At 49.1% G+C, this 26286-nt stretch overlaps 1 protein-coding gene across 3 annotated transcripts in view; it reads left to right on the top strand.

Annotated features, from left to right (window-relative positions):
* Pde11 (Phosphodiesterase 11) overlaps nucleotides 1–26286 on the top strand; it is a 376721-nt gene that overhangs the window by 160990 nt on the left and 189445 nt on the right. The window contains exon 1 of one of the 3 annotated variants that reach the window (XM_089581357.1): nucleotides 21974–22853. The exons of the other annotated variants lie outside the window; for them this stretch is intronic. The gene's annotated coding sequence lies outside the window, so the exon portion shown is untranslated. Of the gene's footprint in view, nucleotides 1–21973; nucleotides 22854–26286 lie in introns of those variants that run through there. 3 annotated transcript variants of the gene reach the window in all.

Below are 26286 nucleotides of genomic sequence, written 5' to 3'. Positions count from 1 at the left end.
TAGCCTGAGTCGCTTTGGGACGCTAAACCCCATTAAACCAAATCATAAACCATATTAATTCCTTCGGCACGCTCACTGTACTTCTTTCTTTTTATTGCACTAGCATTCATGCCCGCATTCTCGGGTAAGCCGCCGCGGTGGCTCAGTGGCTATGGTGCTCGGCTGCTGGCCCGAAAGACGCGGGTTCGATCCCGGCCGCGGCGGCTGAATTTCTTTGGAGGAGAAATTCGAGGCCCGTGTACTGTGCGATGTCAGTGCATGTTAAAGAACCCCAGATGGTCGAAATTTCCGGAGCCCTCCACTACGGCGTCCCTCATAGCCTTAGTCGCTTTGGGAGGTTAAACCCCAGAAACCAACCATTCTCGGGTAAAGCCGTTTGCCCTTCTGGTCCTTCTGGCAGGCTGCTTACCACCCGATAGGTAGGTTGCCGCTTACCCACCCGACTCCATTATTCTTGGACTTATATTTTAATTGTGAGGCAACTGTGGAATATTGTAAGGAACTGTTATGGAAATACTGAGACAATGGGGAACATGTTTTAACGGTAGCAAAAAGGTTAAAAGAAAAAAAAACAAGCCTGCCGAGGGGAGGTTTGCGGATATATTGATTGTTATTAGAGAGTTATAGCATATCGTTACCGTGTTTACGTTACCGTTTACCGTGTTACCGGACGCCGGAGTTTCCGGTTAGCGCTGCGCACGCTAGAAGACGTTTTAGCATACCGTCTCTCCGTTCTCTCCCGTAACAAGTTACCGTAAGGCGAAAACGAATGGTGATTAAAAACAGAAATGCGCATGCATTGAAAGCATTTCTTTGCAGTGAGGTGCTACATGCTATTTAATCATCTTTTTCTCTGTATAGAAAGACGTGCTCACTACTTTCCTGCTAACGGCCGGCTCAGTGGCTTCAAAAGTACCCTGACCAGTAGACAAGTTTACTACACAGAACGCACTAAGCTTGTGTACGCTGTGCTTACTGCGTTGCGAATGCTGTAAAAGACGCAGCTACACCACCTGTTTGCCGCGCGCAGCGTCGCTTCTTTGGATGTTTGGATGCACGACTTGTTGTTGTTGTGACTTGGATGTAAACATAGTGGCGCCATCTGGTGACATTAAGTCAAATCACTTGAACTCTGGACTGGAGAAACTTTTTTTTTTCTGAATTTAGTGGTGAATATGACAAGCACTACCAGAATGTTTTTGTTTTTCCAGGAAGAAAACTATGAAAATAGAGAGAAAAATGTTAAAGCTGGCACAAAAGCTACAGTGTTGTTGCTTCCTTGGCTACGCGCTTGGAGGAAGGATAATTTGCGACGCGGATAGTTAGGCTTAAGTGCTCGAAAATCACAGAATTATCTGAACAACATGGGCTAGTTGTCGCTTAAACCTCGACGTATGGGTGAGAGTATGCGAAATAAAAGCGAACCGCTACCATTTGAGTGAGCTGTCGCATCAAAGAATCCAGCGGTGACATGCATTTATTCCGAAGCGGGCGAGCAGGGCGCCGCGATGTTTGTTTACAAGCGAACGCTAACTCTCTCAGCAACGCTAAAGAGTTTCCGTAAAGTGTTACCGGCCCGGTAATGGGCGCGCATGCGCAGATGTCGCCAGCCGAACCCGGTAAACGGTAACCGAGCCCGGTAAACGGTAACGTAAACACGGTAACGATATGCTATATCTCTCTATTATGAAATCTTACGATATATGAAAAAATTGCGTTCATAAACAACTTCTCGTTGAAAAATGTGCTTGCCTGGAATTTCCGGGTATGGTGGCGGGTTGGACACCTGCTTTAACTGGAGGACCAGAAGGACAAACGGTTTTAGTGCGCTATAGCACTCAAGCCCGCATTCACGGAAAAAGCCTTTTGTTGCTCTGGTCCTCCGGATAGCAGGTGTTTGTGACCTGCCACGATGGACAGGCTGCGATGACATCACAGGGTCACGTGACCTAGGTGGCAGGTGGGCCGCCTGCTTTTCCGCTCACAACGCCACCGACGCCTACGACGCTGGACTATTTGCAGAACGGGAGCCGTGCGTCATCCATGACATGCAAACACTCACAGCACACAGAATGCACTTGATATAAAACTTAAATCACATAGCAAAATCACGAAAAATAAAGCATAATTGCTATAAACAATGCATACCCTAGGTAAACAATGTAAAGCAATAGCCACACCGCACCCAATTCGCACTTGGCTAACTATGCAAATCGATCGTCATTTTTGTTTTTTTTGCAGCGGAAAAGTGGAGGGGGGGGGGGGGGGGGGGTTCGTTTTTGGGTTTAAACATCACAGCACCCCTCGGCAATTTTCTTGGCGACAGTTCGATTTATCGAACTCTCCGCTCTCTGCGCTTCCGTCGTCGTCGGCCGCAACAAGCGCAAATACCGGCGTTAATCTGAAATCGAGCACCGAGCCAGTGAAAAGTTGCAAACTTCTCGACTCGTCGAGTGGCGGGCGAGCGCGTGACTGTGCGCTCTCGGTTCCATAAAAGACAGCCAGCAAACGGAAACCTTCTTGGTATTGCATCCTGATTAGCGCAATGCCTCGAAATGTCGCCTTCTGTTCGGCTGCACACATGCAACCGTGCGCACGAGCGTCTGGTCTGCGGAAGAGGGCGAGATATACGAGTGCAAACGTTACTCACGCACCCGAGTGATATTCTGTGGATGAAATAAGACGGCCCTTTTCCCGCCGCGGGTGTTTGCCGCCTACCCCAGCAACCGGCTTTAGTCACTGTGCTAGTCGATATGGGCGGCCGTCGTGTACAAACTGCCCGCAGCCTTCGTCGACGTGCGCGCGGCAAAGTGCCACATCTCGGGAAAAACTCGAAGGTCAGGTATCGTACTGGTCTCGCTTATTGGAGGAGCTTTCTTTCCAAGTTTCCCGGTCGTTAGCAACGGCTATAACGAACGTCGGCGCAATAAGCGCGATGAAAGCTCTGGGATCTCGAAGGCGCGGCGTAACGCGCCACCGACCCTGCAGGAAGCGCGTGGCCAATATCTCGAGTTTCTGCATGCCTGCGAGGCTACTCACCGACCGCGCGTGTTTGTAGCACACGCTCGCACCACGTGAGTCGCTCGTCATACCTCTTTCAGGCCTGTGCAGAGCGCCGTACATTGCTCCCCTCGTGCAGCGGTCGGCTTGGCCGTTTTGAATAGTCTCTCTCTCTCTGCCAATTGGTAGAATAAGTCAGTCTCTTAGGCGTGCCGAAAACACGTCCGCGCATTGAAAGATATTAAGGCGAAAGCCTTTAATGCCTCATGCTGTCGTTAGCAATCCGTGTCGGCAGCCGTGTCTCCGTCCGTGTCGGCAGCCGTGTCTCCGTCCGTGTCGGCAGCCGTGTCTCCGTCCGTGTCGGCAGCCGTGTCTCCGTCCGGGTCGGCAGCCGTGTCTCCGTCCGGGTCGGCAGCCGTGTCTCCGTCCGGGTCGGCAGCTGTGTCTCCGTCCGTGTCGACAGATGTGTTCGCGTTTTGATGGGTCTCCACCGAGATATGCGAGACAGTTAGTGCATAATTTCCTTTCCTCAAATACAATTTTCAGTTTCTTCATTACGGCCCCTCTTTCTCTTTCTTCTCTCACTCCCACTTCCTCCCTTCCTGTACGGTGTGGTTCGGGTGTCCATCGATATGACACATAATTTCCTGTCCTCAAAAATCGTGGCGTTCATAGGGCAAGGCATTGGTGGCGTTCTTCCCTTCCTGTACGGTGCGGTTCGGGTGCCTACTCAGAGAGAATTACTGCGCCATTTCCTTTCCTCAAAAAAGCGTTGCGTTCAAAGGGCAAGGCATCGCGCCGAAGGGGTGGCGGCGTTCCTCCCTTCCTTTACGGTGTGGTTCGGGTGTCCACCGAGATGACAGAGAATTACTGTGCCATTTCCTTTCCTCAAAAAAGCGTTGCGTTCAAAGGGCAAGGCATCGCGCCGAAGGGGTGGTGGCGTTCCTCCCTTCCTGTACGGTGCTGTTCGGGTGTCCACCGAGATGACAGAGAATTACTGCGCCATTTCCTTTCCTCAAAAAAGCGTTGCGTTCAAAGGGCAAGGCATCGCGCCGAAGGGGTGGTGGTGTTCCGTGGACTGCCTGCGCTACAACACGCTGTCGCGTTCCACTCCTAAAGGCGAATGTTAAGCGTCATTAATTAGCAGTTAATTAGTATTTAGTCACTAATTAGTAATTTGTCATTACTTCGTCATCAGCCCCGCCGCGGTGGCTCAGTGTTTACGGCGCTCGGCTGCTGACCCGAAAGATGCAGGTTCGATCCCGGCCGAGGCGGCTGAATTTCGATGAAGGCGAAATTGTAGAAGCCCGTGTGCTGTGCGATGTCAGTGCACGTTAAAGAACCCCAGGTGGTCAAAATTTCCGGAGCCCTTCACTACGGCATCCCTCATAGCCTGAGTTGCTTTGTGACGTCAAACCCCAATAAACCGATAAACCAACCAATTATGTGTGACGTCATCCAGTGGTGACGTCACCAGTGTCACATAAGCAAAGTGGTGCGGAAAACGCTTTCGCCTCTACGCACTTTAGACTGTCAAAGTGCCCCTGAATTTTTTTGGTTTATGCAGGTGGTTTATGCCAGTTTCTGCAGATACCTTTGGGCATTAGCGGTTGCGCTCATACTGATCTCTTACGCCACGTAAAATATAACGAGTCCGCCGGTGTGAATCTGTTTTTTATTAGCTTGTTCCTTCTTGACCTACATCCCCTGTACATTTTCCTCGCAATTCTGTGGTATGGAAATAGTGTTCCTTGAGGAATCGAAAAAGAGCTGGTCTGTACACAGCAGTTAGCACCGTAAGGTCTAAACGGTGCCTGAGAAAAGAAGTTGGGCCGTTGGTTCCAAAATGAAGGCTTCATCCTTGGGGTTAAGATTAGAATTGCCGTCTGGATCAGTAGCAGACTTAATCGATCAACCACGGCGAAAACAGCACGTAGCCTGCGATAAAGCGCTGTAGGTCCGTGTGATCCGAGGCTTGCCTGATAACCCTGTAGTTCCACAGCGTGCCGGTCGCTCTGGTCATTGATAAGTGGCCGGCGTATGCCAGCGGTCCACGCGGCCATTGTTCTGGGAAGATGGTGTGGAAGGAGCAGGACTTGTACGACACGTACAGCGCTGTCGGCGTCTGGTTGACAGGCAGTACGGTTCGTAGAACACAGTGTATTAGAACTTGGCGTTCACTGCAATGAGCCGCGCAGTCGTAGATGCGTTCCTTTCGATGCGCTACAGGAGAGGTGAAAATAGATGTTTTTTCGGGCTACTTCAGAGTTGTAGGGAGGTTAACCAATTTGCTCCATCGAAGCAAATAAAGGACCATAATGAAGGAAAGAAAGGAGAAAGAACGTAATATGCACCCAAAAAGAGTCGTGGTCTCGTCATAGCCCTATCGTGGAAGCCCGACCACGGCAGGAAACGGAGCACAGTATTCCAGGCTTTCGGGGCTCGCGATCGCTGGAGCCGTCGCTTAATGATCGTGTGCTCTGTAACGAGCGCTTTTCAAGGCGGTCAAGTGCGTAGCTTGCTGCTATAGGAGCCAACAGCGGTGCAGTCACTCCGAACTGAGCGAAGTACTCATTGCTTTGTGAAAGGAAACCACGCGGTAAACACTTCGTTGGACGTCGGCATGACGCAAGGCAGAAGTGTCTACTTGCTTGCTCAAAAAGTTTAAAAAGAAACGAGCAAGCCTGTACAGTACAAATGGCAGGCAGTGAAACTTTCCGTTGCACACGTCTTCAACAATGACACGGTTAGCAACCGTCGAAACTCAAGACGAGTGATAATACTGAAATCTTAATGGCTCTACCATTAGCAGAAATGTTTCGATCGTTAGGTTGTAGTCAGTAATGAGTTAGTATAAAGGGGCCACTCGGAGAAGTTGGTGTCTTTCTAAAGTCATAAAATCTCGCGCGTTGTCACGGCACTTTAGGTAAAAATCGCTCGGGCGCGATCTGAAGGCTTCGCTATAGGACCGGCTCAAAAGAAAACGCGTCTGCTCGCGATAAATATAACCCAGCATGGTCTGACTCGTGGGCTTTCGTGTATAATTTCTTCGGTGCGGCTGAAGCCTTCCACGCTCATGGCGCAATATGCCGAGATTGCGCTGCAAAAGATGAACGCCGCGGGCGCACGAGAGCCGCGGAGCGCGCCGTTATCTGAGACGACCGCGGCGGCCCTTCTTCATATAGCTGCGGCAGGCTTTCGGCGCCGCCCGACCCCTTTGTGTCCATGCCTGCCCCAGATTCATCGGCGTAATCTCAGCCGGGTAAAGTCTCCTTAATTGGGGCGGACGCGGGATCTTTCCAGGCCACGCGTGGGTTAGCTGAAATGTCAGGCTCGCGGTGGTCCCGGAGGACACGCGCCGCTTCGCAATCACGCGTCGCTTAGCCGCCGCGTCCCATCCGAGAGATGTTTAGGACGGGCGCCCCGCGTGTCGTCGGTTGCTGAAGAGGCAGTCGTACGATGTTGAAGGGCTGGAACTCCTCGTTCGCTGGCAGCGCTGTGAACGAGTTTCGTGCGGCCGTATTGTCCCGAGAATTTTTTCTTTTTGCCTTCGTTCCAGGCTCTTATAGGCTGCTCTCTTTTGCTGTCTTGGAATCGACGAAGTGGAGAGTTGTCCGATGAGTTGGTGGATGCTTTCAGCCGGCTTACGTAAACTGGGATAATTAGGACTTTCCCTTTTCTGGCTAGGCGCATTGTCCTGACCGCCAACCCTCGCGGAGTTTCTAAAGAAAGCTTAGATGTGGCACATACAAATTGTGTGGCTCGCATCCGTTTTATATTTCAAAATGCTACATGCATCCCCTCGTGCACTTGTGCAGAATTCTTCGCTTGAGACGTCATTTGCGTTTGCACAGTGTCGCGTCTTAAAAGCGAGTGTGCCTATTTGTGCCTCTTCGCAGACTCCACGATGGGTTTTCGCCTGCACAAAGCGCATGCATATATCTCCCCGTTCGGCATTGTGTCTGCTTACACGTGCTCTTTCTAATTAGGGTGTTACGCGCCAGCGTGGTAATCTCTGCACTGCTAATTACGTTATATAATTTAATGAGATGGGCCTATGGCCCACGGCGTGGTTTGGAACCTCAACGTCCTTGGAGAGTTGAAACGAACAAATCCTTGACGACGCACGACCGCTGATTGTGCAGTGAGCTATGCCGACGTCTGCAGGATAGGTGATTGCTGCCCTTAGCTGGGCGACTTGTTTCCGGAATCCCGGTTGCCTCCCTTTTGCATGACCGCGCTATTGAAGAAACAAGGACGGGATGTGTCGTGCAAGAATCTACGAAAAGCCAAAGTAAAATTCGGCCTCTTCTCATGTCAGTGATGGAAGACGAGCTTTTCTCAGCGACAAAGGACGCAAGCCTGGTTCCGGACTGCCGGGAGGCCACACATCCCAACTGGACCTCACATGGCTTGCAACCCAACTGTTGACAGCCCGCTACCGCCACCTGTTATGCCAAGAGATATATAGTTGATTCAGAAGCATCGTGAAGCTTATACAGCGCGAAGCGAGACACACACAGAAGAAGGAACATGAGACGATACACAGCGCTAACAACTAAAACTTTATTTAATTGAAACCGTGAATGAATACACAGCTGACGCCGAAATATATAACAGCGACATATGTAGCCAAAACAAACATGAATTGATTCTGGAAGAAGCGAGACAAATGGTACGCCAGAAGCGACAATTTCTGTTGAGAGAAGGGACGCCGACGCACAACTTTCCAAGCTTTTTCACTTTTGTATGCCTCTACAAACTGTCGTATCAGCGCGATCCTTAGCAGCAGCTTCGGAGTAGCGTGGCACGCATCCGCATCTTTACACTGGATGCCGAGGTGACGATTTCTAAACGTTGTAGCCGCGGAGTGGCTGTAGATATATGTTCTGCAACCTGTCACTAAAAGAGCCTTCAATGAAAGCAACTTTTTTGAAGCATAGAAAGCTCTTAGCTCACGTTCTCGGCGAACTCGACCGAACACCGTCCGAAGCAGAAGGAGAACATGAACTTGAACCTGGAGAACATGAAGCCGAACTTATCCGAAACACTCCGAGCGTTTCCGGCCGAATACGAGGGAGCAGAAAAAACCAACAAAAACTTACCATACTCGAACCGGCGCGGAGAAAACAGATTTGCTTCGCTCCCGTTGATTTATGGTATAGAGGTTGAAGTTTACGTTTTTTATTTTTTGAAAACTCCGTGGTCTTCTTTCGGTGCTTATTTCAGAAAGCATTTCATGGAAAAATTACCCGATTTTTTTTAAAGTGTGTGTGTGTGTGGGGGGGGGGGGGGGGGCGGGGGGGTGATAAATCTGGCATCCCTGCATGCTCAGAACTCAGGAATAGTTTATTTTGCATTGTTTCCTAGCCAGAGCAGTAATTAACGCACAAATTGGCGTGTTTAGAGCTGTGGTTGCAGCATGAAATTATATAGCCGTAAAAAAAAAGTAGCGCATGGAAGTTAAATGATCGGGGCGTAAGACAAGAACGTCAATACAAATTTTTCTACGACACAGGACCTTAAACGCTATCGCGTTTAAAGTGGCTGATGACGAAATCTCTTCGAGACTCGAGTGCGGCTACCACAGTTATGAGCCGTCCTATAGAATACGCTACACCTTTCCCGCACTGCATTGCATGCTTACATCTGCTCTCAAGGACGAAATAGACTGTGTGTTTTTTTTTAGTTACCGCTGGCTCTGATCTCCTGTTCTTCCTTCTCTGTGTGCCTCGTTTCACGCTCTATGATTCATGGTGGACTTTCAAGACAGCTATGCACCGCGCCAGCGTCAGAGCAACGCACCTGCCTCCGAGATCTGCGCCGAAATATGAAGTGTACGTGGACGCGTGGTTAAACAACCAACCAGCCCACCAACCAACTTGCTGAGCGCAAAGTGGCGCGCATGCCTGGTTCAGCGAGCGAGCAGCTGTACGGCTTACGCACCGAAGGCTGATGGGTGAAGTCGCGAACGAACGTGGTACTCGCCCAGTGAGTTGTACTACAGCTGCTGTCCCGCCATATGTTGTCATTCATACGATATGCGGCTCATGCGTTCCTTCAGCGCCGAAGCTGCAGTACATAGGCCGGCGAACGTCAGGAGTCCATTCCGCGTCCGTCAGGGATGCGAAAACCATGCCAGTTTACAACGATTGGAGAGCCAGAATCCACAGTGCCTGAACCGTTCGTTCCTGCAGTGTCATTTTACTGCCTTCCAGAGCTTTCACCGGCTGCGCGAACTTAACAAAAACTCGGCTGGGTGCTCAGTGATTCCTTCAACGAGGCAAGTTGCTGCGGGTGTGTACGTGTGCACTTTAAGCTCCTTGGAAAGTACACGTAGCTGTTGGAGGGGGAGTTCTCGATTTGCCTGTTCGGCGCGCCCAGAAGCCTTGTGCGCAGCGATCCAGGTATAGGCACGTATGCATGCCTGTGCCTGCAGCGCAGCGATCCGATACCGCATTTAGCTCATATAGCACTCAGACGACGGCGCTCGGAGTTCGGGCATATGCTCGGGCATCCGAGATACATGGTACGGATAGCGTATTTCTCATGTATCGTTTGCGCGACGGCGCGACATTTCTTACTCGCTCGAGTTCGCTCGACTCTGCCGCACGTTTTGTCGTCACGTTTTCGTGTCTCTGCGTTTCGCGGCTTTCTATCCGGAATAATTCAGCCGTTATCTGCAGTTCCGTCAACGCCAAACCCACGGAGTTTGACTCTAACCTATTCATAACTGGCGTGACATCTTATTGTTTTGTTTTCTTTTTGCGCGACGGAGAAGAAAATCAGTCATCTCCTGCAAGTCTGAATCTGAGCGGCGGCCTAAATCTCTTGAGCAAATCACGCTTTCCTGCAGCTTTTACGTCTCCTTTACTGGCACGCTTGTTCTGTTGCTTCTGCGTAGAGCTCAAGCGTGACTCAAGAGTTCCTTCCGAATGCACTGGCGTTTTCCTAGTACCGCTATACTTGCACACGTACCGCTTAGCGACATTTGGAAGTGTGTTCATTTGTATACACGCGTCCCTCACTTTATCTTAGAAGCCTCGGAAACGCTAAGATCCTATCTCTCTTTTATCCTTCGCGTATGTAGCGGGGGCTGGGCGTGCAATCTCTGAACGAACCCGCGCCGCATCTTTGCCAATTAGGTTGTCAAGGTAAATTTCGATGCAGCTGAGAATACCAGCGAGCGCGTCGTATCGACACTCGTTTCCCTTCCATCTTGTTGCTGTTAATTTCTCCCTCCCTCTCGTGAAAATAAATTGATAAAGGGAATCTGGACATTCGCCCTCAGAAAGCACTGGCACGCTTTCACAAGCACATTTTGTTGAACGTCGGGCTTGCGCAAACAGTTTACGCGCCATTGCAAGCAATCGTGAAAGGGGTGGAAAATGCGTCCACGCAATGTAGGCCCTAACACCCTTCTCTCGCCTGTATTCTGTTTGGCATCCATTTCACCTATTCGTTGTAAATATATCCACGTCAGCCGTGTACTGGTTGGCGTGTACACGGCGACCTTATGTAGGCTGTTTGCAGCCTGTTTGCGGTCTGTGCTGCAAATGTTAACGCGCACATGCAGCTTGATCGGGATCGCGGAGAGAATTCTGCGAATTACATTAACGGGGAAGCTGCGGTGATGGCTGTTTTCCCGAGGCTGTCTGCGTTCAACGTGGCTGGTTTATGGGGTGCAGATAAAATTTAAACGCGATCGTATTTGTGTGGGGTCTTGAGAGACCATATGCGCGAGGCTCGGCAAACGAACAGCGTAGTGGGGTACAATAAAAGCAAGGGCGCAATCACAACAGGCGATTGCATGCGCTTGATCATCTTGTAGATGGTCCAAAGGACACTGGGTGAGCTCGTGCGGGTAGTTTATGCAATGTGCCAAGCTATTCTTTTTCTTTTTTTGGCCAAAATTTATGGAAATTCCGGCACGTATCTCTTGATACGTCACAAAACGGAATTGTTTTGTGCATAGAGTATGCGAGTAAAAAGTGGCGTTGGCGTTATCGCGCAAAGCTGGAACGGCATTGCAGTAGCAAAGAGTTCAACCCCTCATGTATACGGTCAGTGCTGCCAACCGGTTTCTTTTTGAAAAATTATTCTTTGGGCGTGCTCAGTTTTTATTTGTATTTGATTGCCGAAATGACAGTAACGCTTCGCCAGCTGTGTGGCAGAAGTATTTGTCTAAAGATTTTTGTTCGTTTTAAATATTTACGCTAAAAGAATCTCGTGGTGTAATATATTTAAAAAAGATGTCAGCAATATTCTTATTCACATGACACTGAATGAACAAACCAATTAACCCTCGGCCCTCAGTCCCCAGCGACTGCGAAGCAACTGACCAAGGCGGCGGTCAGGCCTGTGACGCAGCGGAGGGTGCTAAAAATCTCTGACTCCGGACAGGCCGCCATTGGAAACTGAACCTGGCAACGTTTAACGCTAGAACCTTATCCAGTGAGGCTAGTTTAGCAGTGCTGTCGGAGGAATTAGCGGGTATTAAATGGGATGTCATAGGGCTTAGCGAGGTTAGGAGGACAGATGAGGCGTATTACTAAAGGGCGGGCACGTACTGCGCTATCGTGGATGAGCAAACAGACGAGAACTAGGTGTGGGATTCCTCATCAATCAGGATATAGCTGGGAACGTAGAGAAGTTTTATAGCATTAACGAGAGGGTGGCAGCTATCGTAATTAGGCTTAATAAGCGGTACAAGCTGAAGGTGGTGCTGGCCTACGCGCCTACATCAAGCCATGATGACCAGATAGTTGAAAGCTTCTATCAAGACGTGTAATCGGCAGTGACCAAAGTAAAATCACAGTACACTGTACTGATTGGCGACTTCAATGCGAAGACAGGCAAGAAGCAGGCTTAAGACCAGGCGGTAGGTGACTATAGACCAGGATCTAGGTATCGCAGGGGTGAGTTATTAGTGGAGTTCGCAGATAGAAATAATTTACGGATCATGAATACCTTCTTCCGCAAACGAGCAAACAGGAAGTGGACGTGGAAGAGCCCCAATGAGGAGACTAAAAATGAAATAAACTTCATACTGTGCGCTCAACCTGGCATCGTAGAGGATGTGGAGGTCCTCGGAAAGGTCCGTTGTAGCGACCACAGAATGGTAAGGGCTCATATTAGCTCAGATTTGAAGAGGGAACAGAGGAAATTAGTGAAGTGGAAGGCTATTTACGGGTTAGCATTAAGAAGGAAAGTAGAGGTATTCAGGAATTCGCTGCACAACAGATTTTCCGCTTAAACTGAAGAAGACGACCGTAATGTTAAAATAATGAACGATAATCGCACAGCTATCATTATGGAGTGCGCCGTAGAAGTAGGCGGTAGGATAGTTTGACAGGATACCGGCATTATCTCAGGAGACTAAAGATCTGATTAAGAAACGCCAAAGCATGAGGACGTCTAACTCCACAGACAGAATAGAACTAGCAGAGCTGTCGAAGTTAATAAATATGCGCAAGGTAGCCGACATCAGGAAGTTTAACATGGAGCTAATCTAGCATGCTCTAAAAAGCGGAGGTAGCCTAAGAGCAGTGAAGAGAAAACTAGGCATAGGTAAAAACCAGATGTATGCGCTAAGAGACAAAGAGGCAATGTCATTAGCAATATGGATAAGATAGTTGAATTAGCCGAAGAGTTCTACACAAATCTATACAGTAGCGAATGTAATCTGAGAGAGGCAGCAGAGTACAGCAATGGGACATCCTGCCAGTAACGAAAGAGGAAGTAAAGAAAGCCTTAGGAGCAATTCAAAGGAGTAAAGCAGCTGGTGAGGATCAGGTAACAGCAGATTTGTTGAGGGACGGAGGAGAGATTGTGCTAGAAAAACTAGCTACCCTGTATACGCAATGCCTTGTGACCTCGAGTGTACCAGGAGCTTGGAAAAACGCTAACATTGTCTTAATTCTTAAGAAAGGAGACGTCAAGGACTTGACAAATTGCAGACCGATCAGCTTACTGTCCGTTGCCTACAAGGCATTTATTAAGGTAATCGCTAATAGAATCAGGACAACCGTAGACTCCAATCACCAAATTATCAGGCAGGCTTTCGTAAAGGATACTCGGCAATAGACCATATTCACACTATCAGTCAGGTGATAGAGAAATGCGCAGAATATAACCAACCACTATATATAGCCTTCATTGATTACGAAAAAGCATTTGACTCAGTGAAAACCTCAGCTGGCATACGGGCATTGCGGAATCATAGGTGTAGAAGTGTGTTTTCTGAAAATATTGGAAGATATATATAACGATTGCACAGCTACCATAGTTCTCCACGGTAGTTATCCATGGTAATAAAATTCCAATAAAGAAAGGTGTCAGGCACGGAGACACGATCTCGCCAATGCTATTCACCGCCTGTTTACAGGAGGTATTCCGGGGCCTGAAAGGGGAACAGTTGGGGTTAAGAGTCAATGGAGAATACCTTGCCTTGCTTGAGTGACATTGCCTTGCTAAGTCACTCAGGACGTGAACTGCAAAGCATGATCAGTGAGTTAGACAGGCAGAGGAGAACGGTGAGGCTAAAAATTAACATGCAGAAAACCAAAGTAATGTTCAACAGTCTAGCAAGGGAACAGCAGTTCGCACTTCGTGGCGAGGTTCTAGAAGTAGTAAAAGAATATGTCTATTTAGGGCAGGTAGTGACCGCTGATCCGGATCATGAGAGGGAAATAACTAGGAGAATAAGAATGGGGTAGAGCGCATATGGCAAGTTCTCTCAGATCATGAATGGCAGTTTACCAATATCCCTCAAGAGAAAAGTATACAGCAACTGTATCTTACCGGTACTCACCTGTGGGTCAGAACCGTGGAGGCTAACGAAAAGGGTTCAACTTAAACTGAGCACAACGCAGCGAGCTATGGAAAGAAAAATGATAGGTGTAACGTTAAGAGATCGGAAGCGGGCGGAGTGGGTGAGAGAACAAACGCTGGTGAATGACATCCTAGTCGAAATCAAGAGGAAGAAATGGGCTTTGGCAGGGCATGTAATGCGAAGGCAAAATAACCGCTGGTCCTTAAAGGTAACGGAGTGGATTCCAAGAGAAGGCAAGCGTAGCAGGGGGCAGCAGAAAGTTAGGTGGGAGGATGAGATTAAGAAGTTTGCAGGGATGCGGTGGCCGCAACTGGCAAAGGACAGGGTTAATTGGAGAGACATGGGAGAGGCGTTTGCCCTACAGTGGGCGTAGTCAGGCATATGATGATAATGTTGATGATGATGACATGACACACCGCAATAGCGTCTCCAAGAATGCACTGCAGTGCTATCTAGTAACAGCCAAGCAGGTGAAAACAATGGGAAGAGCTTAGGGGAATCTCCAAAAGTGGTGTGTAAATTTCTATTAGGAGAGTAATTACTCATGAGCACCCACCCAAGCGCAGCCATACGGCTTAGAAGGAAAGCCGTACAGCTTTCTGAGAAACAATTAGCGAGAAACTATATATATATATATATATATATATATATATATATATATATATATATATATATATATATATATATATATTAGGTTTAAGCGATAACATATTCAGTAATACTCTAAATTGATCAACACCACAAAATAAATAAATTAATAAAAAGAAATCCCCTGTGCCCCTTGGTTTCTGTGGCTGCTGGCTTCTGTCATATTTATAACGAGCCCCTCATTCCCCTTCCCTTGTTTGCTTAATTGCTTAGCGAGGGCCTCGGTTCTGGCAGCCTTGATGCCATAGGAAGCATAAGAGGGTTGTAAGGGATCGGTAGCGTTCGCGGGGGTCATTGGAACGCGGCTGGGGGCACTCAAAGCGGAGCGTCTCCTTTCTTGGAACGCGCCCGCTCGCGAACGCGCTGGGAAGAACGGGTGTCCCCCGACACGCGGTACCGATTCGCGCACGTACTGGCACGAATGTATATTTGTGTTTGTTTTTATTTGACACGACCGTGCGTTTGGGTTTGTGGAAAGGGCGTTTTGCCCTACGGAAGCTGGAGGGCTGGCCAGGCTCTCGATAAACCAATCATGTGAACATCGTAACATGATTGGAAGCCACCAAATGTGGGCCGGGCCTTGAGGTCTTTAAAAGCGGGCCCCGGAGCTGGAAGCGAGGTTCTGCGCTAAGGTGAGATGCTACGCATCTTCGGCCACGCCGAGTAGGGGCCTCCCCTAGTATTAGCCAGATCCACCTTTTTGTTGTTGTGTATCTCTTTTTGCCGTTTAATTTGTCTCTAGTGCCTTAACTTGTATCTATTGTATATACTGTACATAAAATTTGAAATGTTCGCCTTACCCCTGCGTCTCAACTGAACACAAGACCGTCTCTGACGGGGCACCCCTGGTGCGAAGAGCTTCAGTCTTCCAGTTGGAACCAACCGTCTCCGACGGGGCACCCCTGGTGCAGAGGAAGAAAAGAACCTGTGGAAATTTACTGGCGCAGTCGACAGGATCCTGCGGCCATCGGAAGACGGCGCAGGAAGAAGGCTGACGGCAGGGAGAAAGGCGACGATCAGGCAACAGCAGCGTTCGAGAAAGGACCTGCGGAGAGACGGCGGCAAGGATGCAAGGACCACGGCAGTAGTCCAGCGACGCGGGACTGCATACGGTCCAGAAAAGCAGCGCGTCGATAACTTGACGGTCACCGGCGCGGACCAGCGGCGTGCGACAGCTCATCGCAGCGTCCGGGGAAAGTGGCGGTGGACTCCGACGCCAAGGAGCGGGCAATGCGGATCGACGCATCGAAACCGTGAGTTTCCTTGGTCGCATTGTTCACGTCCCTGTGTTCGAGCCGGTAGGACAGTTGAGGAGTACAGACGGCGGTATGGAGGGCTATCCATGCCGGCCCTCATTCGATGTGAGGTACCAGGTTGAGTTAGCGAAGGCGCGCTTAGCGGACCTTCAGGCTCAACTCGCGAAAGTGAATGGCGGAAAGGCGGTGCTTCGCGAGGAAGAACCTCAGGATGTAAAGTATGTCTTGAAGGTTATAGAAGCAAGACGCCAGCAGGTAGAGCTCGAGATCTCTAAGATCAAGGAGAGCAGAAGAGCCAGTCAATCAGCCACGGAGAACTGCTCCGAGTCCCGAGAGATGAGGCCGCCTGTGCTGGAAGACAAAGACTTATCCTGCTCAAGCACAGGTGGAGGAAAGAGCAGTCAGGTCGCTGTAGGTAATCAGCCGATATGCGCGGACGCCTCTTTGTTGGGAAATGCCGCAGATAGCGAAAACGAGATTTCTGAAGGAATCACAGCTTCGCCACTGCGGGCGGCTAGCAAAGAAAAAGAGCAGCCCAATTCTGATGGTCTAGGGCCAGTCGAGACCAAATTGTCCGAAACCAAGCAGGAGAGTGATCTAATTCCTGCAGGCTCTATGACTAAGATTGTGACCTCCGACACGGAGCTAGTAACCGGTGAAAATCTGGCGTTGCTGCAAACACACACTGTGTCGGCCATAGGGCATGAAGTGCCCCGTAGCGTTCCTGGTGACAACAGCCCTACATCCGAGGCAGAGAGCGGAGGTGGGCCCGCTGGGCCGACCGGGCAGAGCGCCGCGCAGTTGTCGAACGCACCCGGTGTGTGTCCGGCCAGGTCATTTGAGGACCCGGAAATGAGTGGCGACTTGCCGCAAGGCAAGCTCGGGTCAAGTGACTGCGAGGGAGCTCATGGAGCCTCGGAGTTAGACGATGCCACGAAGCCGGCAAATGCCTATCAAGCAGAGAACGGCAACGTCAGTGTTTGCCCGAGCAGGAACAGGGCAAATGGCTCGAAGAGAGGCAAAGTAGAGAGAGGCAGGTGCATGGCTTTCACGCTGAAAGTCGACGCGAAGAACAGTATGTTCCGTGCTAGAGGTTGGCATATCAAGTGTAGCAAGACTGACTGTACTGCTATATTTGGGCGGGCCAGGGGCTATGCTCTTTACGCAGTACGCTGTTCGTACTGGTGCGCCGGAGAGAGCGTTCCCTTAGGGGCGTCGCATGGTCAAAGATTTGGACTTATCGAGGATCAGGACGTTGTTTTCGATCCTGGAGGGCAGCAATTTTTGAATTCTTGCCCTGCTGTGGCACCAGCCTAATGAGCCGAGTGGCAGTTAGGCGTTAATTGTGTTGAGACGCGTAGTGGCTCGAACGCACACAAGGACGCTCGGTGCGACTAAGGAGGCTCACGTGGCCACTTACGGACGTCGTGCGAGTGCTACTGAACGCTCTAGTTGCGAGTGTCGGTGTGTGTGTCGAGTAGGACGCGGGTGTGCATGCTGGTGAACTGGGTGCAACGCACCAACTTGGACGCTGTGTTACGGCGCACGGCAGGCATGCCACTGTGTGTATTTAAGTGTGCATTTTGCGTGATGTTGTGTTGGTGCCCGTGTGCATTTTGTTGTTTTTGGTTTTGTTGGTGCAACTGGTCGCAGCGCGACAGCTTGGACTTCGGTGAATGCGCTGGTTTTACAGGTGTGAAACGCGCATTTGAATGTGTACGTTTTGTTTATGTTATGTCACCCGAAGGGTAGTTTCGTGTCAGACACCGATCCCTTTTGTTTGTAATTCTAAAAGTGCCATTTGAGCCCTTTGTAGAATCTTGGGAAGGGCGTGTAAGGGATCGGTAGCGTTCGCGGGGGTCATTGGAACGCGGCTGGGGGCACTCAAAGCCGAGCGTCTCCTTTCTTGGAACGCGCCCGCTCGCGAACGCGCTGGGAAGAACGGGTGTCCCCCGACACGCGGTACCGATTCGCGCACGTACTGGCACGAATGTATATTTGTGTTTGTTTTTATTTGACACGACCGTGCGTTTGGGTTTGTGGAAAGGGCGTTTTGCCCTACGGAAGCTGGAGGGCTGGCCAGGCTCTCGATAAACCAATCATGTGAACATCGTAACATGATTGGAAGCCACCAAATGTGGGCCGGGCCTTGAGGTCTTTAAAAGCGGGCCCCGGAGCTGGAAGCGAGGTTCTGCGCTAAGGTGAGATGCTACGCATCTTCGGCCACGCCGAGTAGGGGCCTCCCCTAGTATTAGCCAGATCCACCTTTTTGTTGTTCTGTATCTCTTTTTGCCGTTTAATTTGTCTCTAGTGCCTTAACTTGTATCTATTGTATATACTGTACATAAAATTTGAAGTGTTCGCCTTACCCCTGCGTCTCAACTGAACACAAGGCCGTCTCTGACGGGGCACCCCTGGTGCGAAGAGCTTCAGTCTTCCAGTTGGAACCAACCGTCTCCGACGGGGCACCCCTGGTGCAGAGGAAGAAAAGAACCTGTGGAAATTTACTAGGGTTCTCACACAGCTTCCACCCTCTCCGTTCGATGACGTTCTACGTCACACCTGCGGTAACTCAGGACGTTCTACGTCCGCCGCTTATGAACGTGGGTGGCGCTGATGAACACTCTCAAGGTTAGGTTACTTGTAAACATAAATACCCCCGAAAGCAGAAGGTTTGACAGCCGTCGCCGTAGCTCAGAGGTAGAGCACCGGACGCGTAATTCGGAGGTCGTGGGTTCGGATCCCACCGGCGGCACGTGGTTGTTTTTTCTTCTGCTTTTCTAATCAATTAGGTTTAAGCGATAACATATTCAGTAATATTCTAAATTGATCAACACCACAAAATAAATAAATTAATAAAAAGAAATCCCCTGTGCCCCTTGGTTTCTGTGGCTTCTGTCATATATATATATATATATATATATATATATATATACACACACACCCGCTTGTTCTGTGTCCTTATATTGACGAAACCGATTCATTCTACGCCTGCCCTGACGAAGGGAATACCATTCCCGAAACTGTTGGCAAAATAAACCTTAAAAGAATAGTCGCATTTTTCGTAATGCTGTGCCTAAACTAGTAACCTGGGCCATTGGAACCCCTACTGAATACAATATATATATATATATATATATATATATATATATATATATATATATATATATATATATATATATATATATAAGCTTGTTTCAAGCTTGTGCACCTTTTTGACTGCTGAAGTACAAACTGAAGAATAGATCTGTATGCCAGAAAAATCAGCAGTTCAAACGAAATACTTGGTCACAAAACTGGCGCTTCTGGTGGTTTATTCATGCCAAATTCTTTGCATTTCCTGCTAGCGGAAAAGCAAAAACGCTGCGAGCCGACACCATTTAACTGATCTATAGGTTAAAAATTAGTCGTCGTGCTCGTTTTGATGTTGCGTTAAAAAAATAGAATTTAAAGAAGAAAAACGGAAATCGCATTGCCGGCCTCGACTTCACAAACGAGCAGCTTTAGTAGCGGTTGTGTGTTGCACTAAATTACGCTGCCACGGTGCGCATACTTTAAGTAATTTTTTAGTCATGTCAGCCAAGCTTAGTATATTCGATCCCTACAGGTGCTCCAAACCTGTTCTTTATATCTCGATAGCGGTAAACATGCTTTAAAGATGATTTCCTGTAGGGTTGCAGCACTTGCGAGACATGTCGACACAGCTGTAGGGTTTTTGGTAGGCAGTTTTTAAGCACATGCGCATTCATCAAATAAAGCTTGCCTAAACGACGTTACAGCCAGTGAGTCAGCTATCGTCTAAAAATGCACTTTATTGTTAAGGCGCCTCTAATTATGGCCGGAGTCAATGTAGCGTTAACCCAAAATCCCTTCTGGGCCTCGGGCTGCGTGTCCGTACTCGATAAGCTGACTAATGAGCTCACGGCTTTAGCTCATCTTTCGTGCAGGCTATCTGTGGCTTGCCCTGAACTACAGCAAGGCTACGTTGAAATCAAGAATTTATCCACCGGCAACACGAAAGTTCCTGCAGCTTTCTTCACCTCGACTTCGTTTCGGTTTCGGCCTTGTTCAGCACGGAGGGCACAGGCTTAGAAGTTATCGGCGTATAATCCTGTTATGGCCCAGTGCAGTCGACCATTGTCCTTTCAAAACGGGCCAAATATCGCGCGAGGGGGGATTACTCCTGCTGTAAGTAAAGACCAGCCCGTTGTGCTCTAAGCGGTGCGGGCCGGGCGCTATTATTTTTCTTTCCTTTTACACGCCCACCCTAATTTTTGTAAGTAAAGACTATATAGGCAGCGCCGTTTTTAGAACATGCCTCCCCCTGCTGCGAATCACGAATGATAAGAGCGGTACAGTGTGCTAAGGACGCAAGCCTGGGCAGTAGCCTCTAATGGTTGAGGGCATGTTTCGTCGATACAGCCAAGAAGTAAGGAACAAAATAAATTAACAAAGAATGTAAAAAAGTTATACTGTCCAATGACGAGCAGTGAATGGTGAATGAGATGGTGAGAAACCTAAGGAATACCACAGTCAAAAAGGCGTACTCACCCTCGAGTTCACCCAGACGCGAACGCGCTTCGCAAATGAGTTGCGATAATAAAGTATTTCTCTCTCCCGTGGTGTGTATGAAGGTCAATAACAACGCCACAACAGCAGTTAGGGAAAGCCGGCACGATGGGAAAATTCACAAACACGCGCTTGCCCACGGCACTCGTGCTGCGCTGGCGGCATTAGAAACATAGTCTTTCATTAAGTGACGAATGCAGGTTTTCTTCTCTGCAAGATGCGGAAGACACTATTATGCACGAATCACCATGTGGCATTCGCCTGCAACTGCTAAATAATTTATAATCGAATTTTTCTGTTGTGCTGATTCAGTTTCAACAGCCGGACGATAGCTGTGACGTCAAAGTGGGGTTATATGTCACGTAAGGCATGAAAAAACGTCGATATAATCGCTGCTTCATCGTTTCAATTCACGACAGTGCTGAAACCAGCTAGCCGGAATGGCAACGAATGTAGAAGCAGCGACTATATTGCAGTTTTTTTTCGTGCCTCACGTGGCCTATAATGACATTTTGACGTCACGGTCATCATTGGGCTGGTGAAACCGAAACAACACGAGAAAGAAATTTGATTATAATTCATTTATCGATCGCAGGATAATACCACGTGGTAATCCATGTATAATAATGCCTTACGTATCACTACAATCAAGAAAAGACGCACTCTCTTTTTCTCTGTGTATATTTTAAATGAAGAAACCAAAATCTCTTTTCTTTGCGAAATGTTACGTGGTTTCTTTTTTGATGCTCGTCGTTTTCTACCATGGCCGTATACATATGCCTCACTTTGCAATAGGGATGAAACTTTTTTACTACTTGCACTGAGTATTTATATAATCTTATGTCTGTGTATTCATTTCGTGCTGATCTTGGGTTACTCTTTCGTTCCTGTTGTGAGGTCTGGCACTGGCGGCCCATTCAGGCAAACCTCGATCGCATCTCTACAAAATTGGCGCAAAAATCGGGACGTACAGAAGAGAAGAAACATTTTGCATCTTTTTGTAATTGTAAAATTTTGTATCCATAGAACTTCCAATAAATCACATCAGTTATATCGCCCGTCTTCTGCTTTGTTATTCATCTTTTGATGACAGATCAATGCGCAGTAATCGGTTCAATATTCGGAGCTTCGTACACGGCTCGTACGGTAAGAAGTATCACTATCGCAGGCACCTGATTTAAAACATTGATGCTTGCATTTAACAAATGAGTTTCGTAATACGAATGAGGTTAGCATTTGCATGAGTAAAAAATAAAGTGCGACAAGAATTTTAGTGAAAAGAGCGATGTCACTACCATCGCTAGCTGCCTAGAACACCTACGATTCAAAATGCTCCCGCGTACGGTGCCCGCCATAGTTTGTGTTTCGTTCCCTGGCTGGAGACACCATAAGCCGGAAGAGGCCAGCCGAAGCCAGTTTGAGTTTACGGTGTCCACCACGAGATGCCGTGAGTAGCGCGGCGACCAGCTGTTGCCTCACTTTCTTTCCCTTCCTCTCTTGACATGCTACGGCCCCGAGTGTGTCCCCTCTCTGCTTCTCTCAGATCCAGCTCACGGCTCTTGTAGACAGCTCAAGGCACTCACATACACACATACGCACATGAGGGCAGGCACAGGCGGACAGACGTGGGCACTAAACACACCCAACAAAAACTTCATTGCTCCGCCGCCGTCTCCGGCGTGGTGGAATGTGACGCGGGAAGCTCCTCGAGAAAAGGCGCGGCTCGAGCAGACGACGGCGACGAGTTCGGTGCGTCGTCTGCTTAGGCCTAACCTGCCGTGGTTGCGGCAGGCGGACCAGCTGTCTGCGCCACGCACGCACTTGCGGTCCCTCGGTGCCGCCGTACCACGCTGCACGCTCAGTAGGAAGTGCCGGGCCCCGCGAGCGTGTGCGCGCGCGCGAGTGCCCTCCGCTCGTAGCGACTCCCCCTTGGAGAGCGCGGCTTCGGAGTCACCTTGGAAAGGTTACGTCAGGAACGTAGCCTTGTGACGTGCCGTGACGACAACGGGCTTCCCCCGCCGCCCAAGCGGCGTCCCCCGAGAGAGTCTCCCCGCGGATCGCTCGCTCCCTTTCGACGAGGCACACGCACGCTACGCGTCGTCGCACCGTTCGGCGCCCAGTCGGCAGACCGGAGTCGTGCGTGCGTGTTTGTGTGCTTCGCGTGGCTTCGCTCGCCGCCAGTTAGGCTGCTGCGGTCGCATTCGCGGTCTGTCCTCGGTGGGCGCCTGTTGCGTCTGCTCCCTCCGTATCCCTTCCGTGGCTTGCCTGCTCTGCACTCCGGGGCCACGCCGTGTACCGCAGTGTGTGGACGCTCTCTGCGTGCCGCGTGTTGAAACTTCGGGGACGGCTGAGAGGTTGCAGCAGCGCCTTGCTTCGGTGGCCGACGGCCCTGCAGTGACGTTTCAGGTTGCGTGGGGGCCTCCCCGGTGCCTTTAATTGCCCCCAGACTGCGTCGTTGCGGGACTAGGTGGTGTGTGTGCCTGTTAGTGTCACAGAGATCCGACTATGCAGCCAACAGCAGTGGAGCTCAACGAAGCACGAAGATGGTAAGTGTAAGCTGCCAGTACGTTTACTACTGAAAAAAAAAAAAATGAAAACAAAATGAACTGTCTGCCAAATTACGCGGAGCCAAATAATTGTTGTGTTTACTGGAACTGAACAGAAAAGGAAAATTTAAAAGTATATTTGCAGTCTTGCAGCAAGCACGTTGCGAGTGCGTGAGACGTGAGTGCGACCCGTGGCGGTAACTGAAGCAACTTGTCCACGTTGAAGGAACCCGCGTAATCGTCGTCAGGCGCCTAGTATTATCGTTGGAAGCTCTGAACAACACTCCAAGTGTTTCTTGTTCTTTTTTTTTTATTCTTCCTCCTTTTTGCACGCGTGGCCGGTTCCGGAGTCGACCACGTGCTCAAACGTCGACTCGCCGTGAACTGCTGGCGATCTTCGTTCGTTCCTTTTTTTTTTTTTTCGCAAGCTGTGACTCTGTAGTCTTTTTTTTTTTATCATGTTCTTAAGCAACGCTTTGATCTTTGTTTTCCTGAGGTATTTTCTCTGAAATTGACCTGCACTTCTATCTCCCGTATTGCTTTCTCTCCATCCGTTTCGTCGCGGGGCGGTTTGGGCCCTACTTAGAGTAAGACAGTTATACCGCGCCTTTCCTTTTCTCAAGACTTAATTCCTCATCGTCCTTTATTCAAACGTTCAGTTGCCGTCTCCATGCCAGCTCTTTGAAAACGTTTGTACGTCGTCTGTTAGCGATATGTTCAGAATAACTTTTTTTATCTATTTAGCGCTCACGTAAGTATACACGTAACGTGTACTTCACAATCACCGAGTGTTCGATTGCCCTTCCTTCCCTCAGGCAGCTAGTGTTACGTGTGTCGTTCTGCGCTCTGATGTATGCGCATATGCTTGTTTTTCTTTCGTTGTCTGACGCAAAAGCACAGGAATCAGCATGCGGAGACGAGCGGAAGCCCGCCGCTCACCTCCGCAAGCAGTTTGGACCTGAAGTAAAGAGAAAAAAAAATCTTCCCCTTGCATCTGCTGCTGATTGTCGTCGTCGCCAACGACGACAACCAACAGCATGCCGTTCAGATTTTCTGAGTTTCGTGATGGTGTCGAAACAAGTAGCAAAAGTCTTTTTTTTTTCTTGCCGCAGCAGTCGCGATACGTTTTGTGTATAGGGCGTGCATAGGACGCTCGCGCAAGTTTTCGCGTGATCGTCTCTGTAGATCGGTATCTGCCTGTCTGCAGTGACGGTAGCGTGCAAGTTTCTTGGCTACTAAACTCGGCTTTCAGTCGTCAATCCGCCCTTAGAAATGAAGAAACAAGACGCAACGGCCAACGCGCACGTTTCTTGGAAATCAGTGTTTCTCTTACTGAAATAACGAAATCTAAAGACGCCGCCGTCTGGTGGATTGGGAAGCGGTCCTGGTGGTTGCGCGACTGCTAGCGCGCATTCCCAGATGTGGCGCCGATAGATCTGGATGTCTTCTGTGGCGTACACCATGTCATCGCTTCTTGCGCAACTCTTCATCTGTCTGTCTCAGTCTTCGTGGTGATTTACAATCACCCCTCATAATATTTGCGCCGTGATCTCGCATTTGTCGTTCAGACTTCAAACAAACTTTTTGTTGCGAAAGCCACACACGCAGAAGAGAAGAAAAGCGTCAACATCGCTCCCGTGGGCCCGAATAATGGCACAGACGAGGATGGCGATTAGGCGTCCTTGTAGCGTGTGAGCGTGTAGTCGCTTTGATGTACTCGCTCTTTTTCCCTCGCATGAAAGACGATACGCAAATAAGTGCTGAATGTCCCACGTGATTTGGCTCATTCATTTACTGGCCATTGCCTGGTGAACTGCCTCATTCCGACAAAAACGTTGCGTCAGCGAGACTTCCCTTAGCGCTCCTGAAGGTAATCCCGTTTTCGAAAAGTTGGTTCGGGCCTGGTCCTTGTTCAGCCCATGGTCAGTCCCGTCCGTGCTCAGATGTATACATTATAATATCGTTAATCATGACTTCGTTTAATTCTAGCGCTAATGCGAACAACCAGTTCATCGGAACATATACTTTGGTCACGCCAACATCAGGCGTATTAATATCAGGCTTCCCTTAATTTGAAGAAATTTTAGGTCCTATTCGCGTTTGAGTTATCGAGGTTTGATTTTAACAGGTGCACAAAGCTTAATTTTTGTGGCGCCAAAAGCGAAGCGATGGGGGCTACAGCTTTTAGCTATTCATCTTAAGACGTCAGTGTGAACACTGAATCGACGTAATAAGGTAACTGGAAAGTACCAGGTGACTTGTGCGATCAGGAACGGAGGTCCAGGTAATGTAAATTGTTTTGGCATTGGCAAGTAATGAAAAATGCTTGAACAAAAGTACTTCCAAAGCAGAGAAAGCTTGAGTTATCCGGCGCTTAATTTCTCAGACGATAAGCTGGAATGACGGCAATGAATAATCACGTTGAAGTAGGTAAAAGCAGGCGTACTTTTTTAATTTATTTGCTGCTGTTCGTTTATGTTACGCGGTCAGGGTCCCCAACTTTGCATGTATCCTCGGATTCGTGCCTGACAACACGCTTAAGTTTCATGGGGACGGCTGTTCGTGGGGACGTAGCCAGAGAGGTTTTTAGAGTGAGCATTTCTTCCGCGCTGCCCTTTAAGTTCCACCGAAGCTAACCGTTCACCCTGTCGCATTTCCCTCGTGTACAGGACCCAACTATTCGTGTTGTGCTTTGAGCTTCATCAGGGTGTTTATGTGTAATCTGTAATTAAGTCTGTTAATAAAAGAACGTGCTAGTTTCCGCAATTCACTGTTGAAAGTCTCCTCCTGCGCACGTCTCATTGTAAGGACCCCGGTAAGACCTAGTTCTCGTAGGAACGTAAAAATGACCTGCGTGTCCCTCGATCGCCTTGTTCCCTAAAAAATGCGTGGCAGCTGCACAAGTAGTCCCCCCTAAGACATGATGGATTATGGGCCTGACCATGCAGTTACGGGTTTCGGAGAAATGCTGTGGGTTACGCTCATGTCGAGATCTAACGCAAGTGTTATTACCGAAGAGGATGCATATTGCGGAGAATTTTTGCGGGATAGTTGCGGGCTATGTGCAACCAATAAAGCTTGCATGCTTTCACACTACTTGCTGTTGATTCTGAAGGGCAGTACAAAAGCACCAAGAATATATGTGAAATTTACTTCTCACCGATTAATAGCCTGGTCACATGAGCTCCGTAGAAGGCCCTCTATTCACGAACGGCCGCCGAAACGTGCACCAGCAGAGCAAGCGACTAAACAGGAACTCTGGCGCGTCCACGGGCCTGGGAAGCGCTGGAAAACACTTTTGTGTGAGCCTGCTTCCATCCGAAATGCTCCGCCTAGAGCCCGAGATGCTAGGATTATCTTTAGGACAACCTTATAACGGAGACGAGCCAAAGGTTAGCAAAATGCGAAAAAAAAAAAAATCGAGCTGCGATAT

This window comes from Amblyomma mixtum, chromosome 3, assembly GCF_055824585.1.
Source record: "Amblyomma mixtum isolate Tamu chromosome 3, ASM5582458v1, whole genome shotgun sequence".
NCBI classification, from domain to species: Eukaryota; Metazoa; Arthropoda; class Arachnida; order Ixodida; family Ixodidae; genus Amblyomma; species Amblyomma mixtum.
This window is presented reverse-complemented; position numbering and strand designations above follow the sequence as displayed.